Below are 21,697 nucleotides of genomic sequence, written 5' to 3'. Positions count from 1 at the left end.
ATATTCTTTTTCATTTGACGGGCCGAGAAATGGACGCGATAAAGTCGATATACCATATACGCCATAAGTTTTCTCCAGGCAATTGGCGCGATTAAAATTCCAAGCATCGAGTTCTCTCTGCTTGCTACTGCCTTTCGTCTAGCTAGGGTGTTATTAACCCGCGATCATTCGGGGCACGAGTCGAAGGCACGGCTACGAATCAATTATTAATTAACTTATTTCATCCAATAATTGCGACACGGCGTACGTGAGCTTATGCACTCATACTCCGTTAGCCGTGAGCATCGGCGCCATCAGATTTTATCTGCGTGAGAAAACGGATCCGCGAAACGTTTCTACGATCGTTCATCGCGTAATACACGCGCCCACGCGAAAGGTGAGACGCTGACGGATTTTTATAATCGTTCCCCCTCCACCCACCAGTAGTTTCTAATTTCAATGGACGATTCGATTTTTCGACGAGAAGATAGCTCGATTCGCGATAATCACGATGAAATCGCGGAAGGGTCGATTCTACGTGAAGAAGTCACGAGTAAATAAATAAAAGTTTCTTTGATTTTGAAAATTACTGAGGCGCGGATATGGGTTTATGTAGAAAAAGAAAGTAATGAACTCGGTTGCAACGCTATTTTAGGAAAGCTGTGTGGAACGCAATGGCGGAAAACGCGTCGAGTATCTTTCACCGGCGAGGATTTATTCGCGGCCAGCGACGCGTCGGGCGATATATAAATTGAATTGTAAATGCGAGACACTCCGCGTCGGATGGCCCACACAGGCGGTGTGCATTATGCGTGCGACTATTTGCACGCGTGCTATTCGCCTACGCGCTCGCGTAGACGGTTCGTGCATCTTTCGCCCTCTTCGTCCTCGTCCTTGTCCTCGAACGTCGTACCGTGCCGCCACGCGCTTCGCTTATACGCTCGATATTACATTTAAACCCGTTTTTACGTACACCGTTTAATGTTCTTGCCGGTCTCCGTGCGTTTTTCTGTCGATGGTTCCCTTAACGATGGACAAAGAAACGTTTCCTCTACGGGAATTGGTTCCCTCTGGCTAGAATAATGGGAGCACGAGAATAATTTCACGGTTCTTCTTGCAGGACATGTCCTTCGTTCGAAAAACACCATAGAGAAGTTCTTTCGTTGCTTTTGTTAAATTCTTAATCGGTTTGGTCGTTTGCGATGTTAGATGTTATATTATTAAAACTGCTAGGCTCTCCATGCGTTTTCTGAACTTTGTTACTTAATAATTAGATATCTTTTGTGTTTTATGTGGATAAATATTTCGAATAGCGAATAAAAAATAAACAGCTTCCGATTCATTATGTTTGTCGATAAACGTTGCAATCTAAATTTCAGGTTTGTTAAATTTTGTCTAATCGGTTTGGTCGTTAGCGATGTTAGATGTTATATTATTAAAACTGTTAGGCTCTCCATGCGTTTTCTGAACTTTGTTACTTAATAATTAGATATCTTTTGTGTTTTATGTGGGTAAATATTTCGAATAACGAATAAAAAATAAACAGCTTCCGATTTGTTATCTTTGTCGATAAACGTTGCAATTTAAATTTCACGAACGAAAGATTACCTGAATAATTGATCGTATTTAATGTAACAAACGAATCGTTAAACGGTTTTCTATTCGTCGGTTATTATTGGAATAAAATTTCAGCCATGATGTCGCGCCATGTGCGGTAGAATGCCACTTAGGCGACATAGTGGGAGTGTGCGCCATTTTGAATAAGCTTACGGTCCCAATGATCAATGAAACCATGCAGTAATTCTTTCTTTCTTCTATAGTAACCGTGCGTAATTACAGATTATTATATTAATTATCAAGTTTGCATAGTTCAGAAATGGTCGCAATATTCCACCGATCGATTGCTCGACAATTGCTTACAATTCAAATTTTACTTATTATCGAACATACAACGGATCGAAAGTCGTTTATTATTAAACGGTTATTCGAATTTTTTGTTTATTTCGATCGTAGTAGGCTGATCGGGGGACACTAAATAAATTCACTTGCAATTTATACAGATTTTCAAACGCTTGTGCTTCGTAATTCCAATTCCACGACAAAAAATCAAAGTTACGAGTTCCAAACAGGGCATAAGTCCAATTTTTTGACACCGTACGAGTCATCTGTGCAACTTATCTAGTAACATTTAGAAGTTAATTTATTTAAATTAACAACCATCAACGTAGTATCATGGTTGAGTCTCTAAACAGCACAACCCTTACGAATTATTTTTAATCGAAGGTTTAAAATATATCTATATATTCCCTAAAAGTCGTACAGTTTTTAATAAAAAAAAAACTCTTTAACGTTCAAGTTTCAAGAATTACGAAAGCACGCGTGTAAAAATTCTGAAAAACGAGATTTTTTTGCGAAAGATGCTGGAATCGCGTCGAGTTTTGGAACTCATGGCTCGCAAGCGTGTATAAGGCAACGATCACAGAATCCTTGGAGCTTGCGAGAAAGCACAAATCGTAAAAACTGCTCGCATGCACGAACACCGAGGCGAACCGATTCGCAAATACGATAATCACACGCGTGAGATGTTTCTGGAAGTATACGCTGCAGCGGTAGAGATTGCCCTCGTCTAGAGACGGTTGTTCCGCGATATCGGTATCGCGAAAAATTGATTCGACGAGCGGAAGGGCGATCTCGCGCAACTCCGTGGATGTAATATCGAAGAACGTGCAACCGTTTCACAGACCGTCGATAAGCGTGGCAAAGTCGCGAACTCGATGATTTCCAGAAATATCTCGTGGTCGGTGTATCGGGGGTGGTCGAAAGGTCCTTGGAGCGACAGCTTTGGTGGGTGTGCGTGGTTACTCACTCCTCGTCGTGATCGGTGCAGCACGTGCATCCGGCATATCGACACATGCGTTCCCGTTGGTCGCGGCGAAGACGCAGGTGCGAATGCGCAGCGTATCCGTATCCTCGTCCCAGCTCTCTTCGACGAAGGCAACGAACCGTCAAGTGGTTTCGCGATCCTCCTCCGTCGGGCACCACCACCGAGGAAACACCGGGATCTCGCGTTTTTAAACCGTACGTAGGCGTTCGGTCGGCGAACTAGAAGGACGCCAGTCACGGTCGACGGTTCGACGATACGTCCGCGGAAGACGATCGACGGTCCTCGCGTCGCGTTTTTCGTTGCTTGCCCGGCCGAGTTTTTCGTCGGTCCGACACTGGCCGGGCCACGCACGCAATATTTTTGCCCCGCACGCACATCCCTCTCGCTTTCACGCATTCGCCGGGGCTGTGTGCGCGCGGTCGGTGGGAAACTGTCGAGGGTGTGTGGGTCACGTGGACCGTGTTGACGCGCACGCACACGTATCGTTTCTCCACTTTGGTTCCCCGACCCACACGCCGCCCGAACTCACACAACACGGCCGATACTATCTGCGACGTTCATAGAAGGGAGAAAAATCGATGGAGCTGCCGGGAAGAGAGAGGCTACGCGCCGCCGGAACCCTTCTTCTTTTTAACCCCGTGCGCTTTTCGAGGGCTTTAAAGGCCACGGTGATTAGCATAAATTTTACTGCCTTCGACCACACCCTTCCGCGAACCCCTCGACCACGCTTCGACCTATCCGGTAGAGGCACGGTGCTCAGACACCCTGGCTCGATGGCCAGTCAGCATCGTCTTTCGCTACCCCCGGGGGTCCCTGGGAGGCGGGCAGAAAAGCCACCCTTCGTTGGGTTTATTTCGTCTACGGGTGGGGTGGAGAAATTTCGCATGGATTCCGTGCGAAATGCCGGGAAGAGTGGTTTTCTCTTCAACCTTCTGCCTTCTCCTTCCTTCCTTCCTTCTCCCCTGATCCTTTTTCTACCCCGCTTTTTTTTTATACCAATCCCTCCCTTGGGTTCGGGGTGAGTCACGGGATATATCATGGCGGACTTCTTTCATTCCCTGCTCCTCTTGTTCGCCCGTTGCCACGCTACCAGACACGACGCCGGCCGAATCAAGCCACGAAGAAGCTATCTTTATTTTTCTTCCACGCTCGAATGTGTATGCCCGATGAATGCGACGCCTTGTTATCTTTGTTCTTTCAAACTGGACCGACCGGATCGAACGATTCTCGTCCAGCTGTCCTACACGATACTCCTAACCCCCTTTTTTATATTTTGCTTTCGGAAAACATTAACACGGTCCGAGCTTCTTCTTTTATTTTCATCACACTTTACCCCCTTCGATTTCCGTCCATTATTTAGACCTCTTTGAACGCTGTCCCCGGCCAGCAACCCAATCTATTCGCGACACAGTCTCATTTACTAAGTGCACCAGAAACGCCAAACGATTATCGTCACCGACGAAAAGTCGGAAAATGGTGACATTCTCCTATCGAACATTCAGCGTTTCTTGTTCGCGGAAAGTGATAGTGGAACATGATTTGAAAAAGAAATTTTTTCTTTTAGTTAATTGTGAACAACCATGGCACAAAATATTCCAAGCGCGAAGAAAATATCGACAGTTATAATTAGTTTTATTTAGTGCATTATTTTGTTATATTTTTGTAAATTGTGAACAACTATGATAGAAAATATTCCAGTTTGATGAAGTATTCATAGTCGTTATGGGTATCATTTTAACATCGCGAAGATTGAAGTTACTCTCTATAGGCTAGAAGCTATTTAGCATCGAACGGATCGAACCAATTTTAATTATTTTTTCATAATATTTTCCTAAACTGTGAACAACCATGAAAGGAGATATTCCAGATTGGTGAAGTATTCATAGTCGGACATCATTTTAACGTCGCGAAGATTGAAGTTACTTGCTATAGATTAGAAACGATTTAGCATTGAATGGCTCTAGCCAATTTTAATTATTTGAATATTATTTAATATTTTCCTAAATTTCGAACATCTATGATAAAAAATTTTCCAATCGGTTGAAGTGTTCACGGTCGCCTTGAACATCATTTTAACGTCGCGTCACGGATTGAAGATTGAAGTTACTTGCTATAGATTATTAACGAGTCAGCATCGAACGAATCGAACCAATTTTAATTATTTTTTCATAATATTTTCCTAAACTGTGAACAACCATGATAGGAGATATTCCAGATTGGTGAAGTATTCATAGTCGGACATCACTTTAACGTCGCGAAGATTGAAGTTACTTGCTATAGATTAGAAACGATTTAGCATTGAGTGGCTCTAGCCAATTTTAATTATTTGAATATTATTTAATATTTTCCTAAATTTCAAACATCTATGATAGAAAATATTCCAATCGGTTGAAGTGTTCACAGTCGCCTTGAACATCATTTTAACGTCGCGTCACGGATTGAAGGTTGAAGTTAGTCGCTGTAGGTTAGTGACGAAATGATTCAGCATCGAATGGATCGAGCCAGTTTTTGCGGGGCCAGGTCCAAGGTCCGCGGCGACATAATGTTTCAATGCGATGCCTACGATAAGAAAGGAAACGCGTGACGAAAAACGTTCAGCCTGATCGAAATTGGTAAATAGGCGGTTTAACGAAGCATAAGTCAGTTTCTTTCGTTGGTAGGGCTGCCAGCTGGAAACCGATCCTTCGTCTGACGAGATGTATCTACCCGGTGATCTGTGGAAACGTGGACAGGGGATAATTAGAAAAGCCGTTCATTTTCGTGCTACGGGGCAATGGTAAATAGTAGGCTATCCACGGAGGCAGATGAGACTGGATGTCCCGAGTGATTTAGTCTCGGACGTTGCTGTGGCATTCGTCAATCTTGATGTAAACTCTCGTTCGCATAATCGCTCATCATTCTTAACTGATTTCCCTTTTGCGTTTGAGCTAGTTCAGCATTCGCTTTAAATCATTCTGCTTGTATCTTTGTCGCAAAAATTTTATTTCATCTCCCAAAAACGACATTTGCTTATCGATTAATTAACGATCGGACTAACAATAAATGGACGACTGGTTGCAATAAATAGTCTTAGAGAGTTTGTTCAGAAAATTTGATATTCATCAGAAAAATTACGTCAAAAAGCCTCGAATGCGATTATAAATTACATTTCTTCATTTTGGACTTGAGTTAGGTATATGCTTTCCATTTGGAGTATTTTTTTAACAAATTTGGAACTTGAAGAATAATAGTCATTTTTAACGTCCTCCTTTCTGTGAGAACGTCGTAATTTACTCATAAAAAATCATTGAAATACATTGTCCACGTCAATATTTTGGATAATTTTGGATTAGAAAGTAATGTTTTGAGGCTGAGGTTATAAGTATTTCGGTAATCGCCAAACTTTGACTAAAATATGACTTTCCAGGCAACATTTCTGACCGTGCATTATATTTTCGATTAGGAATTTTTTTCTCGAAAGGGCGTATGATTTCGAGGGTATGTCTATTCACCAAAAATGATTGTAATTTACCCTTGCAATACAAAGTAATTTTTTTTAGCACGATTTGAAATTTTTTCTTCCGTCCAAAAATGTAGGCACCTACCTCCTGTTGATTTTTCATAAATTTTTTTGAAGCTGTACGGAAATGTTGTTTAATAAGTTTTTGTAGGTATCTATAAGCTCTACTTCCAAACGAAATTTCAATGAGATGCGCTCACTATTGTAGGAGTTATGGACGTTTGAAAATTGGACCATTTTTATGGAGTTTTTATCACTTTACAGAGTTCAGAAACAATTTGTCGAATATTTCTAGAATTTCTACATATTTTTCACCAAAATATGCGTTGTTTGCGTTTCGAAACATTAAAATTCTCCAATCCGTTTAGAAGTTATGATGATTTAAACATTCGAATTTTTGTTTTTTTGTTCTAATAATTTACAAACTAAATTCTCATCGGTTGGATAACCCTAATCAGTCCCAAGACACTGCCCTGAGGAACACCTGCTTTTATTAATCCGATCTTAGAAATTTGTGAACGACTGTTGAAACGAATCCGGACGGTTTTTAGACATTCTTCTTTCACGACGCAGGGACGGAAATGCGTCGTCCTCTGTCGGAAGCGTTCAAGCAAAAATATCCTGGACCCGGTGATAGAATTATAACACCGAAGCAGGTCTGTCGGAGCGGTGTCTCTGCAGAAACAGTCGTGCCCTTTCTCACGGTCGAGATCGCGAGGTCGCGAGAGAAGTCTGAGTTGTACGTAAAAGTTGGTAGGCTAGACACACGCGAAAGCATTCGCCTAAGTAAGTTAAAGTCGGAATCGTCTTGAGCGACACTCTCGGCGGCGACACGGGTATTACGGCTAGGATAAAGAGTGCGGAGTGCCGCTCACCCGTCGGGACACGCGATTATGCAAACGCGCCTTCTGCTTAAGGTTTTCTGGATTGTGTCCGCGGCCAGAGGAACCGGACGACCTCCGTAGACTGACTTTACGCTCAGATAAATTGATGGATAAGACGCACGGGGATGAGAGCATGAGGACATCTGGAGAGAGTTATGAGTCCATTTACAATACGAACCTCGCTATCCAGGTTTAGAATCCTCATCCATGATGGAAGGTTTCACGATGAAGACGTTAGAAAAGTTTGTACGAACCTTGAACGATAAAATTGGGGTCTGGATGAGTCGCTAACTGAAAACATAGATTCGAGAGAGAAGGTCCTTGATATAGAACTTTAGTTAGAAAGGTGTCGTTTAAGCGCCTTTCCTTCAGGTCTATTCCCTTCAGAACCTAAAACAAGATACCTTTCTCGAATTTGATTAATTGAATAGAGGTAGATAATAAGAGTAAGCGAGTCTGAATTTAAGATTAGATTAGTGATGAAATGAATCCGTTTCGTTGAAAAGCGAAAGTAGTTTTTGGCCCATGAGGTTAATATATTTCCAATGAACAGGCGATTCCTGGTTCATGGGAGTCCGATTTTACGCTCAGATAAATTTATGGATAAGAAGAAGCCCGGGGATAAGAGCATGAGGACATCTGGAGAGAGTAATGAGTCCATTTACAACATGGACCTCGCTATCCAGGTTTAGAATCCTTATCCATGATGTAGACGTTAGAAAAGTTTGCACGAATCTCGAACGATAGAATTGAGGTCTAGATCAGTCGCTAAATGAAAACGTAAACTCCAGAGAAAAGGTTCTTGATATAGAACTCGAGCCGAGAAGATGTCGTTTAAGCGCCTTTCCTTCAGGTCTATTCTCTTCAGAACCTAAAACGAGATTTGATTTTGATTAATTGAATAGAGGAAGATAATAAGAGTAAGCGAGTCTGAATTTAAGATTAGATTAGTAATGAAATGAATCCGTTTCGTTGAAAAGCGAAAGTAGTTTTTGGCACATGAGGTTAATATATTTCCAATGAACAGGCGATTCCTGGCTCACGGGGGCCCAGTTTAAGTAACATACGCGGCAATCCTGAGTGACACATGAGAACCGTATAGGATGTGGGACCGTCGCGTCGGTGAGTAGCGTGTGGCATATATAGGTATATAGGAGGCACGGAAGGCGCCTTGAATGGAGACCATTAACTTCAAACGTATATTATTCAAGCCATTCAGACACGAGGAAATCGTCCCTGTTCTGCATAAGGACGAGCGCGGAGAACGGGCCTGACATGGGCTCAGAGTAGCACCGGGGATGCCCTGCTCGCTTATGAATCCCGTACCTCGCCATACATATGTATCGTCTATTATCGTGATGGTTGTCGGGAGCAGGACTGGATTATTGCCAACTGATGCCCTAACCACAGCACAACTATTTAATGGCACAACTAGCAACACATTAATGCTTAGATAAAAGTGACCAATATCGGAACCATTAGTTTTTCTTCGGTATCTTTGTCAATTTTAACATTCATTTCTCAACGACAAACGAGTCTTCGATTCGTCGCGTGAAAACCTGCCGTGACAGAATTTTTGTAAAAAATTCGAGCGCGAAACGTTTTCAAATTTACGGAGGGTAACGGTTTAGAAAAAGTGAGGAAAGTTTGCATTTGTACGCGTTTTCGATTCGTTTCGACCGTTAAATTTCGAATCTGGCCCAGTGTGTGACGGCCCGCGCGAAATTTCGTAACGTTCCTGGAGAATACGGACGATGGAAAGAGAAATGGTGGGAAAGAAGCGTGTCGGAGGTTCGAAAAGCGCAAGCGTAACACCCGCAATGGCGTATTCGACGGTGAATCGCGGCGCAGGATTTATCGCGAACCAGGGATTCGCCTGATAAAGGCAACCGTCTGATGCGATCTTTTATTTATGTTCGAAGCGGCTGTGTTGTAATTGGGTGGATTGATGCTTGTATCGGGAATACAGCGGTTTGGTGAATTATTACTTAATAAAGACTGGCATCGACATTTTTTATCCCCTTGGCTATCGTTTTATGTGGGAAGAAAATAGCTGCATCGGTAGATCGGATAAATTAATTTTCTATCGTAGCAAACTCCGCGAATGTCTAATCGTTTTCAAATGCAATATTATTTAGCGTCTATTATTATTTGTAAAATCTACTCTGTTTCCGTTTCTTTCTGTTATTCGATTAAATTCCCAGAAGTCTCGTTTCGAGGCTATTAGTCTATGAAACAGCATATAGTGGAGGATGCTCGCAAAGGGCCCAACTTTCTCCATATACAGCAGCCTGAAAAGTCTGTTCCAGGAACATGTCGGCGGTTTTTCGCCGACGATATACGCGATATACGCGCGCTTTCGGCGAAGTCGAGACTGGAAAACAATGGGTCCGGATATGCTCGTGGGTCGTCGTTAAGAATACGGAATCTGCTCTATCGGACGGTATTGCATATTATCTGGCGTGCCAGGGGGCATTGGTAGTGAGTATGGGCGAGCCAACGAATTATCATGGTAATCACAGAACGGTAGCCGCTGGTACTGAGAGGTCAGACCGATGCCACTAGATTGCACTGCCTCGAGGTACGAGTAGGTGGACACTGCCTATGGGGCATCCAGTGGTACCCTGTGGTGTAACTTGGCTACGTTGGAACGCCTGTACCGATTCTATTTCTGCTCTCTCTCTTGGATAGCAAACGCAGCCAAGCCAGTTACAGATTCGAACCTTCCAGCAACCGTGGCTCGAGCGTTTTGCGTTTGGGGCATCGCTTTGTTCACCTATCGATTTAATTACCAGCCATTTTTCAAACGTTTTTTTACCTCGTCTGCATCGTACAATCAAATTAAATAGTCATAAAAGTATTACAAATTCAATTTGTAATATTTTCATATCAATTTGTAATACCATATCAGTACCGTACCATATCAACCGTAAAACCATATCAATTTGTAATACCTTGTAATTTACCTCATCTGTATCGTACAATCAAATCAAATATTCCCAAATGTATTACAAATTTAATTTGGGAATATTTGATTTGATAGTACGATACAAATGAGGTAAATAATGTACGCTTGAAAAATGACTGGTAATTAAATCGATGGGTGAATAAAGTACTTCAGTGATTTGTTCTTGGTCATTCAGTTACGAATGGATCAATCAGTATGAAATATTCTTTATAACATTCTACATTCACAATTATAATTTCCACGTTTAAATCCGTTCAGTGGTTATTATAAAAATAGGCAATTTAATTTTCATGAAAACGTATGAACAGAATGATTCATCCACAATGGTGGAAATGTGTAAATTTTGTGTAGGTGCAAAAAAAAACGTTGGAACATGATAAGATAAGGTCATTCGCGAATCTTTAACATTTGAGCTGTTTTGTTTCAAATACTTATCGTAAAGAGGATGAGAAATTAAAAAAATAGTGTGCCCAGTACAGAGTAAATGTTAAATTGAAAATTTCGTAAAGGATTTGAATTTTTTTTTAGTTTGAAATTTTGAAATTGGGTCGAATTTTCTGGGGGAAAATTGAATATTGTTCGATGGTACCGTGAAACTTGGAATTGATTCGTTCGCTGCTTTGACGTAGAAAGTCTTTCGTTCGGTTTGAGAGTCGCTGGTTGCCTGCGGAGATAAGAAAGTCGTGATCCTGGGTAGTGCAGCACCGCATCGTAAGAGATACACATCTCGTATGCTCCGAATTAATAAATAATAATGCAATATTGTTGGCCGGCCTGACTCGACCTACCGGTCAACTGCCGTGCGGCAGGTATCGGTTCCAACTTCCAACCAAAGATTTCACTCGTATTTTTCTCTGTATTTCGTTTCCTCCGTGTTAAAAACGTTTCGAAAGTAAACAATTTTTTAGTACGGCAAAAAAAAGGTTTTGAACAATGACACGTGTTCATTTTAGCTAGAATAATTCAATTTTAAGGGATGTAATCGCCCTAAAAGATTCGACCCCTAAAGTTCTCACTCGAAAATGGAAATAGAAAGAAAGGTTCTAGCAAAAGCAAAATACTTTTCGATATGTCAGAAGATGTTTAAATTAAGAAAACATTCTGAGAATGTTAAAAATAATTTTTCCACCGTGTTTGTTTAAAAAGACGGAACGAATTTTCATAAAACAGAATAGATAGAGTAGATAGATCAACAGTGTGAAATGTACGGTACCTCGCTTATGCTTGCATTTACAGCAAAATTATGTACGACAAAATTTGTTGTAAATTAATATTCAGAAACTTTATTATTTTACACAAATTTTCGATACGCAGACGAAACTAATAGAAAATGTAAAAAAAGAACTCTCAACAGGTACTTAATGGTGTAGAAAATGTAGGAAAAGTAGATAAAAAAATGTAGAAGCGTATTATTTTACGAGTTCGATAAATGCATGGTAGGCATATTCACGATTTTCATAGGACCACGTTGCATTTATCGATCATGTTCGCTTAATGGGTCCGTATCACAACGTGTTTGTACCTGTACGTTTCTATTATCCGTAATGAGTGTGAACTTTACTTGGAACATGACAGTGATAGATTCATTCTTGGTAGTTTTTTTAATACTCGATGCAACGCACGATACTACGAAACGTGCAAATAGCGTTTAATAGTAAAACAAGCACGGTTATAAATTAGCCACGGTTCTAAAATGCGTGCAATCGCTCGCTAAACTCGTATGCACATTCCGTGGAGGTCGTATTGAGGAGCGATACATAGAGCAAGATCTTTTGTAAAACCAGGCTAATTCCGTAAATTTGTTTTATTGTCCGTGGAAAGTACCGTGAATGTTAATTAATTTCACACTTAAAAGAATGTAGCAACATTTTACTACTCGAGCCACTTGGTGTTTCAGCGCTAAAAAAATACAAAATCGAACAGACGAGAGAAATTAAAAAAATCATCAGTCAAAATAAAACGTTCGTACACGGTCGAGAAAATATATCAAAGACGAAATGGTGGCCTAAATTTTTTAACGCGAACGTAGAGAATTGAATCGAGGAAGCTTCGTCTTCGAAACTGAAATAATTGCAATTTAGAAAAAATGTATAATTATAGGAAATTCTCAGTTGGAAAAGGAAGGATCAAAAGTGGTGGTTAAACGAGTTTGTTTCGAGAGGGTATGCATTTCTGTTGCGAGTTCGTAGGAAAAAAATGGCGACGCAAGGCGGCTGCGCACGAGAAGGGTCGGAAAGGCGACACGCCGCATGTCAAATGTCAGACACACCAAGATACGGATCTCGAGGAGTCTCGAGGTACGAGGTTGTCGGTGTCGAGAGCAACGTGGGCTCATTACTGAGCCTGCAGGATACGTGCAGGATGCACATCGGCTCTAGACGACGCTCTATTATGCCGCGAAACAATGGTGCCCGTGGCGTTGCCGAGAAATAGTTGGCTACGCTAAGGACCAGCAACATGCCACTTCATTGAGCCGCCATATAATGGAATATAATCGGAATATGGTGCAACCGGCGTGTCCGTTCGGTTTCCGGTGTTTTCTGTTACACCGCGTTCGCGGACCATAACTTGGCGAAATATTCCTTTCCAATCGATCGTAGATAGAGCTTCGTAGATCCATTCTACGACGATCAGAGTCCAATTACACTGGTCGACTATTTTTTAATAACCAATCCCTGTTATGACTCTAATCACGAAAATTAAAGTTAAAATCTAGTTTGTCTAAAAAGGACCATTTCTGCCGATTTTTATTTAATTCACGATTCCAAGCAGACTGAGAAAGAAACTTAAGCATACGGAGACATACGTAGTATTTTCTTGCGTGGCTATTTTCTTCAACTCGTTAATCAATCCCTGCTATGACTTTAATTACGAAAATTAAAATTCAAATCTAGTTTGTCTAAAAAGGACCATTTTTGCCGATTTTTATTTGATTCACGATTCTAGCGGCCTGAGAAAGAAACTTAAACATACGGAGACGTACGCAGAATTTTCTTGCGAGGTTATTTTCTTCGACTCGCAGGGTTGTATAAATTATGCTAACAGCCATTAAATTCTCCAGAAGGATTAATTCGAGACGAGAAACGGTCGTCGAATACACAATTGTGAAACTGCATGTCATTCGCAGATAACAGTGATTTACGCACGATAATTAATTTTCTATTACGCCGGTACACGTGCTTGTTTAAGTGCCTTTTAAAGATCGTAGTAAAATTAATGGTTTATCTGTAATTAGGGTGCTGACCATTGGGAATAGCACGCTTCGATGTTTAAGTGCTTCAGTTCTTTTATGTATTAACCGGCATCCTTTTATGTGCATCTATCTCTTGCTAATAATAAGACTACAGGAAATAAGTAACGTCCTTTGTGTGAGTAATAAAAGTTAATAAATCACGGTAAATGGTACACATCAAGCCGGAGAACAAATGAAACGGTGGATGATTGCGCGAGCGCTGCTTGGACCGAACCGTTCGTGCCTCGCATTATATTTTAGATCCAAGGCAGAGAAATATTGCGTCCAGAGCCATTCGTATCCGTATAATGTGTTTTTAAATATTAATCAGCGGCTTGTATATCATTTCGACCGTGTTGCGCTCTTTGGTTATTACTACGACGTAATGAAATCACCGCGACGATTATTAGAATTGTTTTACGATTGTTTCATTCTGTCCGTGCTGTAATTCAATTCTAAACTTCCTCTCGAATTTTATTAGCCACTTTATATTAACAACCGTGAACGATTTTTTTCATACAGAGCTCTGTTCTTAAAATTCTCTGTCGTCAGTTTTATTAGTACTTGTGCTCGAAAACATTGACAAGGATATACAGTTGCGGACAAAATTAAGTGGACAGGTAGGGGAAATAGGTATAAATTAAATTTAATCAAAGTAGTATAACTATTATGCACTTAAGTTTGATATATTATATATTTTAAGGGTACATAGATTATTTAGCAAATATTTGAAATTAAGTGAACACTCGTTCAAGATGTTATTATAACGCAAAAAATGTAAACAAGCGCGAAGTATCCTTTTCATTCTCACGCAGTAGTCTCAAACAATAAGGCAGATTATTTGTAAGGAAACAGCAGAATGTCAGTAAGAAAAGAATTTTCAAATCAGATTCGTAATTTGATTATAGCCAATTGTCCAAATACATTAAAGCAAAAAAGTACAGTTTTTCTAAAAGTGTGGTCGAAAAAGTTTATACAAAACGTTGTACCACCGCGAGAGATGATCGTCAAATTACTTGTAAATATCGACAAAATCCAAGAATCCCAGCGCAAAAAATTTGTTGAAATGTTAAAATTAAGTGTGTCATTGAAAATAGTACGACGAAGGTTGCAGAATACGAGGTTAACATACTATAAATCCAAACGTAAGCCGCACATTAACAATATCAACACGAGGAAACATTTAGCATTTGCTGAAAAATATATAAATATACCAGTATTATTCTAGAGAAAAATAATATAGAGCGATAAAAACAAATTTAAAAAACTGTTTTGTATCATTATGTCAACTGTTAAAGGTGGAGGAGAATTAACGTTGTGGGGGTGTTTTTCGTGGAATGGAGTTGGCGATTTGGTACAGTTTGACGGAATAATGAATTCAAACGTGTGATTAGAAAAGCAAGAACAAGAACACATTGCTTTAAATAATTACGATTGACGTTTGAAAATATTGATAAAAATTCTTATAAATAGAAAGTCTGATAAATAGCATTCCACGATATTTAAAAGCAATTATTGCAGTAAAGGGTGGTCATACTAAATATTGATTTTATATTTTTGAATGTATTATTATCTGTCAACATTTTCGTTAAACGTACCTTATTTCAACACAAATGTAAATATAAATTATTATCAATTATACGTTAAATAATCTATGCACCACAAGGATATATAATATATAAAATTTAATACCATAATAGTTACACTACTTTGGTTAAATTTAATTTATACTTATTTCCTTTACCTGTCCACTTAATTCTGTCTGCAACTGTACCTTGTCTACCTGTTTGCTTCACCATCCGAAGCTTCGAGTAATATACAGAGGTTTCCCTAAAATAAGAATTAGTTCAACAAAGTTAAAGGACCATGAACCACAAAGAAATGTTTTGGAAGCCCAATATATATATGTATTCTGGAAAAATGATCCTCTCGAAAATTTGGATATTTTTAAACATTCTCGTTTTCGATTCATCTAATTTTCATGGATGGCGCGAACGGTGGAACACCCGGTGTTTAGTCTTGGCCCGACTAGATGTTCGCAGTAAATTGGCCCTAATTCGTTGAACAGGACCGGTTGTAAAAAATGGTGTGTTACAATCGCGTTACGGTCTTACTCGACTCCGCTGGAGGGTGAAAGCTTGGAATATCGTGGCTGTACGATTGCTTACCAAGCATGGTTGTTCTCCGATTCTCGGGACAGAGTCTCGTTCCTTCCATTTGCCATTTCTCTTTCCACTTCTGGATTCTCGAGCCTCCCCGCTGGGCTAGGTCAGGCTCGCACCTGCCGACCGCGGCACCTGCGCCTGCAAAAGTTCATAATACACTTTCCAGGATTTGCTGCTTACCGTTAGATTGCCTTATTGTTTATCGTCGGAACGCACCACCGGGGGGTCCGATAGAAAATATCCCATCGCGGCCGCGATACGTAATACGTACTCGATTATATTGCCGGTCGCTTAAACGGCAAGGTCGTTTCGTGCTACTCTTCGGCGTCGTAAATCGCGCAAAGGCGAGCTCGGTGCGAGCGCAACGGCAGAAAACTATAGTTTACGACGAAATCGGACCGTTTTTAATCGTTTGCCGCGAGCTAGATAGACTGACCACCTAGAAAACGTCCATTCAAGGTGATCAACACTATATGCAATACCTTTTCGCCATGATTAACCGTTATCTCTCTAACCGCTGGTTCTTTTTCACTCGATGCTTCTACCCTTGCATGAAAATAATTTTACTCGAAATAAAATTGTAAAAAGTCTTTCCTTTCGTATAAAAAATAGAAGCGACTGAAATCGAACTATGGTAATCTAGAAAACGTTTCGTTTTGAAATGTATTTTGACTGGTGAATTTCGTATCTGGCCCGCTATCTCGCGAAATGACGTAGAAAGGGAAAGCGAGCGACCAGAAAAGAATCGTCAAACGCGGGAAGTGCATCGTTAGCGAAATGGCGGTTTAAACTGTGGGAAATGATTCGCGAGAGAGGAGGTCGGGCGGTGTATTACTCGCAGATTTCATTGCTGACACGTTCAGTAAATAATCGCAGTTATTCGCCACAGCTGGCGCTCAGCTACGATTCTAATCGGCGTTTCGATGCCTCCTGATAAACTGTAACGGTAGAAATAATTATATTAGACCCAATCGACTGCTATGCCTTAACATCCATGTTCCCCGCCGCAGACATTGCATAATTATTGGAGATCCGCTGAGAAAGTCCTCGGGCCCGCGGATGCGGCAATAGCAATCGTTGCCGTACCATTCTTGCTCGAAAATGTCGGATTCATGCAGAATTTTAACTGTTATTAAAATCAATAAAATGAATTTTATTAGAACTTTCATGATAGGCAGTGGATATCTTCTTATTTATAAATCATCCCCTTTAAGAGACAGACACTCAACATTTTTCGAATTGTTCGCTTCTTTGTTCATTTCCGAATAATGAACATTGGGATTATTACAAAAGAATTTTGTTTTATAATTCAAGAAAACTCATGTGACGGTCAAAGGGTTAAATAAAAATTGGGAAAATTAATAGAGTATTCTGTCTTTTCTACAATTGTACAATTGGTGTGGCTGGTGAAAACAGCCATATATTAAAGTAATCGAAACGAAGGTCTGTTCGTTTTCGTTTCGTTTTCAGCGATAACGCGAGCGAAAGATCTCTTTGCACGAAGCAGTGCTCAGTTTCTTCGGGCACCGATATAAATATCCCCAACGTATTAGTCTGCGATCCTGTAATACTACACGGAAGATTTATCTATCTAACATTTCTTCTCGTGCGCATGCCGTCGGTGGTTGCTGATGCGTAAACGCAGATTTCGTTAAAACTGGTTTCCTAAGAATATTAAAATTCCTCTAGGCGTTCCCTGAGGGTCCAATTATCTCTTCTGCATATTCGCTAATAACAGCCAGTCTGTGGTGATCCATTCGAGTTTATTTGCCGTTGAGTTTCTGCAGCTGCTTCTAGAAGTTTTCTTTTCCCCTTGATCCACTTCTGTTTCTTACTCAATCGATCGTACCATCACACATTTACATATCGACGATTAAACGACGTTCAACCCTCTCCAACGAACTCCGGGTCCATTCTTACCCGTGGAAATTTTACAATCGTAAAGTACAAAAACTTTATACTGGTATACGTAATAATATATTCGAAATAGCAGAATAAATAATTTTAGTGTTTTCTAGTTTTTTCAAATTCAATGTTCACGCGTTAAGTTTTTAAATCATAGGAATCGGAGGTGGACGTTTATATACGCATGTTGCTTCAATGTGTTTATTAACATATAAAATTGTACGACATTCGTAACACTGCTGCCCCAGTTACGGTTTGTTTAAATTGTTCCAACCGATCGGTCGAAAGGTTTCGAGGCATCCCTCGAGCATCCAATTATCTCTTCCACATGTTCACTCATGATTGCCAGTCGGTGAAGCAGGCCAGAAATTCTCCTAACAATAAATTCGTACAACTGTCTTCAGATGTACTAGCACCATTCAGTGTCTTTTTTCTTGTCTTGTATATCATTCGTTGCAATTGCAATTTCAAGTCACCGGCTCTCTGCACGAGAAGTTCGAAATACACACAGATTAATATCAAAGTCCCAGACAAAACGGAAAACCAGTAAAATGGAACGCTCAACTTTGAACTGTGGTAACGAAGGCATAGGGTTTCGTTAGATTCAAAAATTCACCAGATATCTTACTTCAATGATTTCCTAATTTACTTGTAAAAAGTTCGATAACAGTCAGGATCGTAGGACAATAGGATTTCTATCCTCCGAAAGACGATTTTCAGGAGCTAGAGAGCGTGACTTGCCTCGGTTTATTCAAATTGCCAGAGAAATCCAGAGGTTTTCGAACTAACTCTCGAACATCCAATTATCTCTTCCGCGTGTTCGCTAATAATTGCCAGTCTAACCCCGGCAAGTGATCCATCGAATTGATTTTCCCGAGTTTCTGCAGCTGCTCGAGACGCACCGTATTCTCCGTGGTCATGGGTCCGACCTCCATCTTTCTCTCTCTTACGCCGCCCTTTTGTACTTTCTCTCCGCACGACGAAATCGCGACGAACTCACGAGCACTCTCGAGGGTCAATTAAAATACCGATGACCATCGTCCAGCCAGGATTTACGAGCATGATCCTTGGTCCTGATCGTTCATCCGACAGTCAGCTGGTGTTGAAGTCCATGGTCGGGAGTCTCGTTGCATTTATTTGCATTGCAGCTAGCGCCGCTCGTCGGCAATAGCATGAACTCGAGCTCGACGCCGCCATTTTACCCCGTATCGAGCTTGCTTTAAGTCCTGATCCGCGATAATGTTACAAGACACTACGTACAACGACACTTCAACGAAACATTATAAAAAAATAAAATTTATGAGCGCCTTTCTTTTTCGAAACATCAAAACCATCGATTTGTTTTTATCTTTCGGTAATAACTTTTATTTTTTACGATCAGTAACATTCTTTTCGGCCATCAAAATACGAAGTCGCCCCAACTTAGCACGATATAATTTGTTTTGCGTGTAAAATTAATCATAAAGCTTCAAATTTTTCGCACTAATGTTACATGGAAAAATTATCTCGTGCCTTTTGGATTTGTTTCTAAACAAAAAGAATCGTTGTACGGTGTTGTGGCCCGATCCCTGTACGAACCCTATACAGTTACTCGGAGCTATTAATCCTTGTTCGAGACGCAGAAAATATTCCGCGCCTACAACCGATACCTCATTCGAGAACTTCCTGCAACGATTGGAAAAGAATTGCTCCCGGAGCAGACGAAACGAAAAATTGCTAATGCAAGTTGGCGGTATCGTGGCAAAAGCACTCCTGCAATCAGACTGCTGTCCTTATTAGACAGCGTACATTCATATCGGCTGCTAACTCGCTCGTAACTCCATACTCTGCACCGAGCGTGCAGATAGCTTTGCTTATCTCACCCTCGACCGACTGCATCTACCTCGTCCTTTTTCCTACAGGCGGCTTCAATCGAAACGCAGTAACGAACATAATTTTGTGACGCCAATAGTATCTCTCCGCGAAAATCTATCCGCCAGAATGTACGGTTCGCGTACTACGGAAACTGGGAAACAAATTTGCAACAAAAAACGTGTCCTTCTGTCCGAATACTCTTCTATCGACAATGTTCAAACTCTTTGATTTACTTTTTCGTTAAGAAAATTTGTAAGATATCTATTTATTAAAAAAAAAAGATAAATCGCGAATTCTATAGTATCTCGTGTTTTCAATTCACAGTAAATAGGAATAGTAAAAATAGAGTAAATTCATTCATCGTTACGCGTTACTATTCAGTATAAAAATGGTATCCACTAATTCATTTACTAAAATTACTTTTTAAAAGTAAATTAAAAGTATATTTACCGAAATGCACAAAGCTAATAGATTCGTAATCTTTTCGACACGGCGGATTCTTTAGGTGCCTGCACGTACGTCGGTTGTTTTCTAGCAGAAGAAGAAACGGAGCCGCACGAGTTTCAGATGTTGGTAATAAACGAGTTGCCCTTATAAAACAGAAGTGTAAACGGGTTGATGTTGTCCCAATGGAACACGATGAAATCCCAAACAAAGAAGTTGCACGAGCGACGCGATGACTGTTCTCGTCACTTTGCGCGTCTTCTTTAGAAAAGCCCTTGGGGGTAAAGTTATGTTTCGCCGGAAACCATCAAACGATCCGCGAGCACCGTGAAATCAGCATGGGATTGTTCGCAAAAACACTGATCTTACCGACTTTGATCGCACATGTTTTCATTGGAACCCGCCATGTTTACGGTTACATTAAAATACGGTCTTTAATTAGGATGTACATCGTTGGAAAAAATATTTGATATAAACGTGGGCATTACAAACATAATTTTTTTAGATAATTTCGTTTGTTTGTCGGGATTATTTGAAATTAATACAATTCTCACGTCTTTGACTGTGCTCAGGCGAATATGTTAAATTAGTAAACCACTTTCGATATTTTGTTATGTATGATAAGTTGATCCTCTAATGGCTAGAACTAACGTTAAAAACTGTTTCGTTCGGTTTTGGGGATAATATTAAAGATTTAGAATGGATCGTTGAACTCTAAGAAGACAATTTTTTAATTGGCTGTTTAGTCGCTTCTTGTTCGACATTAATGCTCTTGATAGTGTAACATATGTTTGCTGGCAAGCAACGCGAGCGCAACTGCTGGGTACACTTAGCGTGTAATAAACGATGACACGTTAAATTAGAAGTTACTGCAGTATTGTTTGCCACGCGAAAGTATGCGACACACGGGAAACTGTTGTTCGTGTAGCATTAAACTGCACGGGAAGAAACGCGGAATACGTAAGAGAAGAAATGCAATTCACTTCCGTGAAAGAGAAGACAAATTCGTCCCTATCGACCGCTATCTCCCTGCAAATTTACGCCCCATATTATATTCCGACAAGATAGTTAACGCAAAGTTAAATAACGATATCCCTGTAAATATCTGTCTCGCGATTAATCTTCTGTTTCATTTCGAATACTTTAATTTTATTAAATTATTCGAATCGTTTAATTCTTTAAACATTCTCGATTATTTTTGTTTACAATGGAATTAATATATTCACAGTTTACAATGAAGTCTAAAATGTTGAATTTACTAGAAAAGTCCGCTTTCGACAATTTTCTATTAATTTTTTAGTTTTGTTTATTGCAACGTAAGAACATTTGACGGGAAATAAATGAATAGAATACGATTTTTAAAAAGAGTAAAGACGATTGTTCCACTATTTCAATGAGATTCAAGGATAAATCTGGGCGAATTTTCTTCTTTAATGGCAGCTTGTTAGATGGGCGGTAGATTCGCGAAGCGCCCGTAGTAAATTCGCTGATTAACCGTCTAAATAAACTGCTGTATACGTATATATCGTAAAATGTAATAACCAGCGAGGCTCCAGAGATTAATTTTCTCCATGGCGGATCATTTGCGCCGGTAGAGTGACGTTGAATGGCTCGCAACACCTTAAGGACGCTTCTTGTCGCGTTGTTCGTCGCTTCTGTAACGTCGGCGAATTTTTTAATTATACCTGGCAAAACGTATTACGCGCTTAGATGACTCCGCGATACGGTTCGCTGTCGTGAACGTTTCTGCATCGTCGCCAGCGAGCCGTAACGCGATTTCCAGTAAATTACATGTCAAGTCGTTCGTCTCTTACGCGCAGCTAAAGCGATTCAAACTGCAAATCGTAGATTCGCTTATTTACCCTCCTGGCGTTGTTTATTTG

The 21,697-nt window shown here is 40.3% G+C and overlaps 1 protein-coding gene across 1 annotated transcript in view; it reads left to right on the top strand.

Annotated features, from left to right (window-relative positions):
• Positions 1-21,697, top strand: part of LOC122400400 (protein cortex) — a 231,717-nt gene that overhangs the window by 20,808 nt on the left and 189,212 nt on the right. The gene's annotated exons all lie outside the window — the stretch shown is intronic.

Source organism: Colletes gigas, unplaced genomic scaffold, assembly GCF_013123115.1.
Source record: "Colletes gigas isolate AHSC1104 unplaced genomic scaffold, ASM1312311v1 Colletes_gigas_Sc00017, whole genome shotgun sequence".
Taxonomy (NCBI): domain Eukaryota; kingdom Metazoa; phylum Arthropoda; class Insecta; order Hymenoptera; family Colletidae; genus Colletes; species Colletes gigas.
The sequence above is the reverse complement of the archived record's forward strand: the minus strand, read 5'-3'. Positions and strand labels throughout refer to the sequence as shown.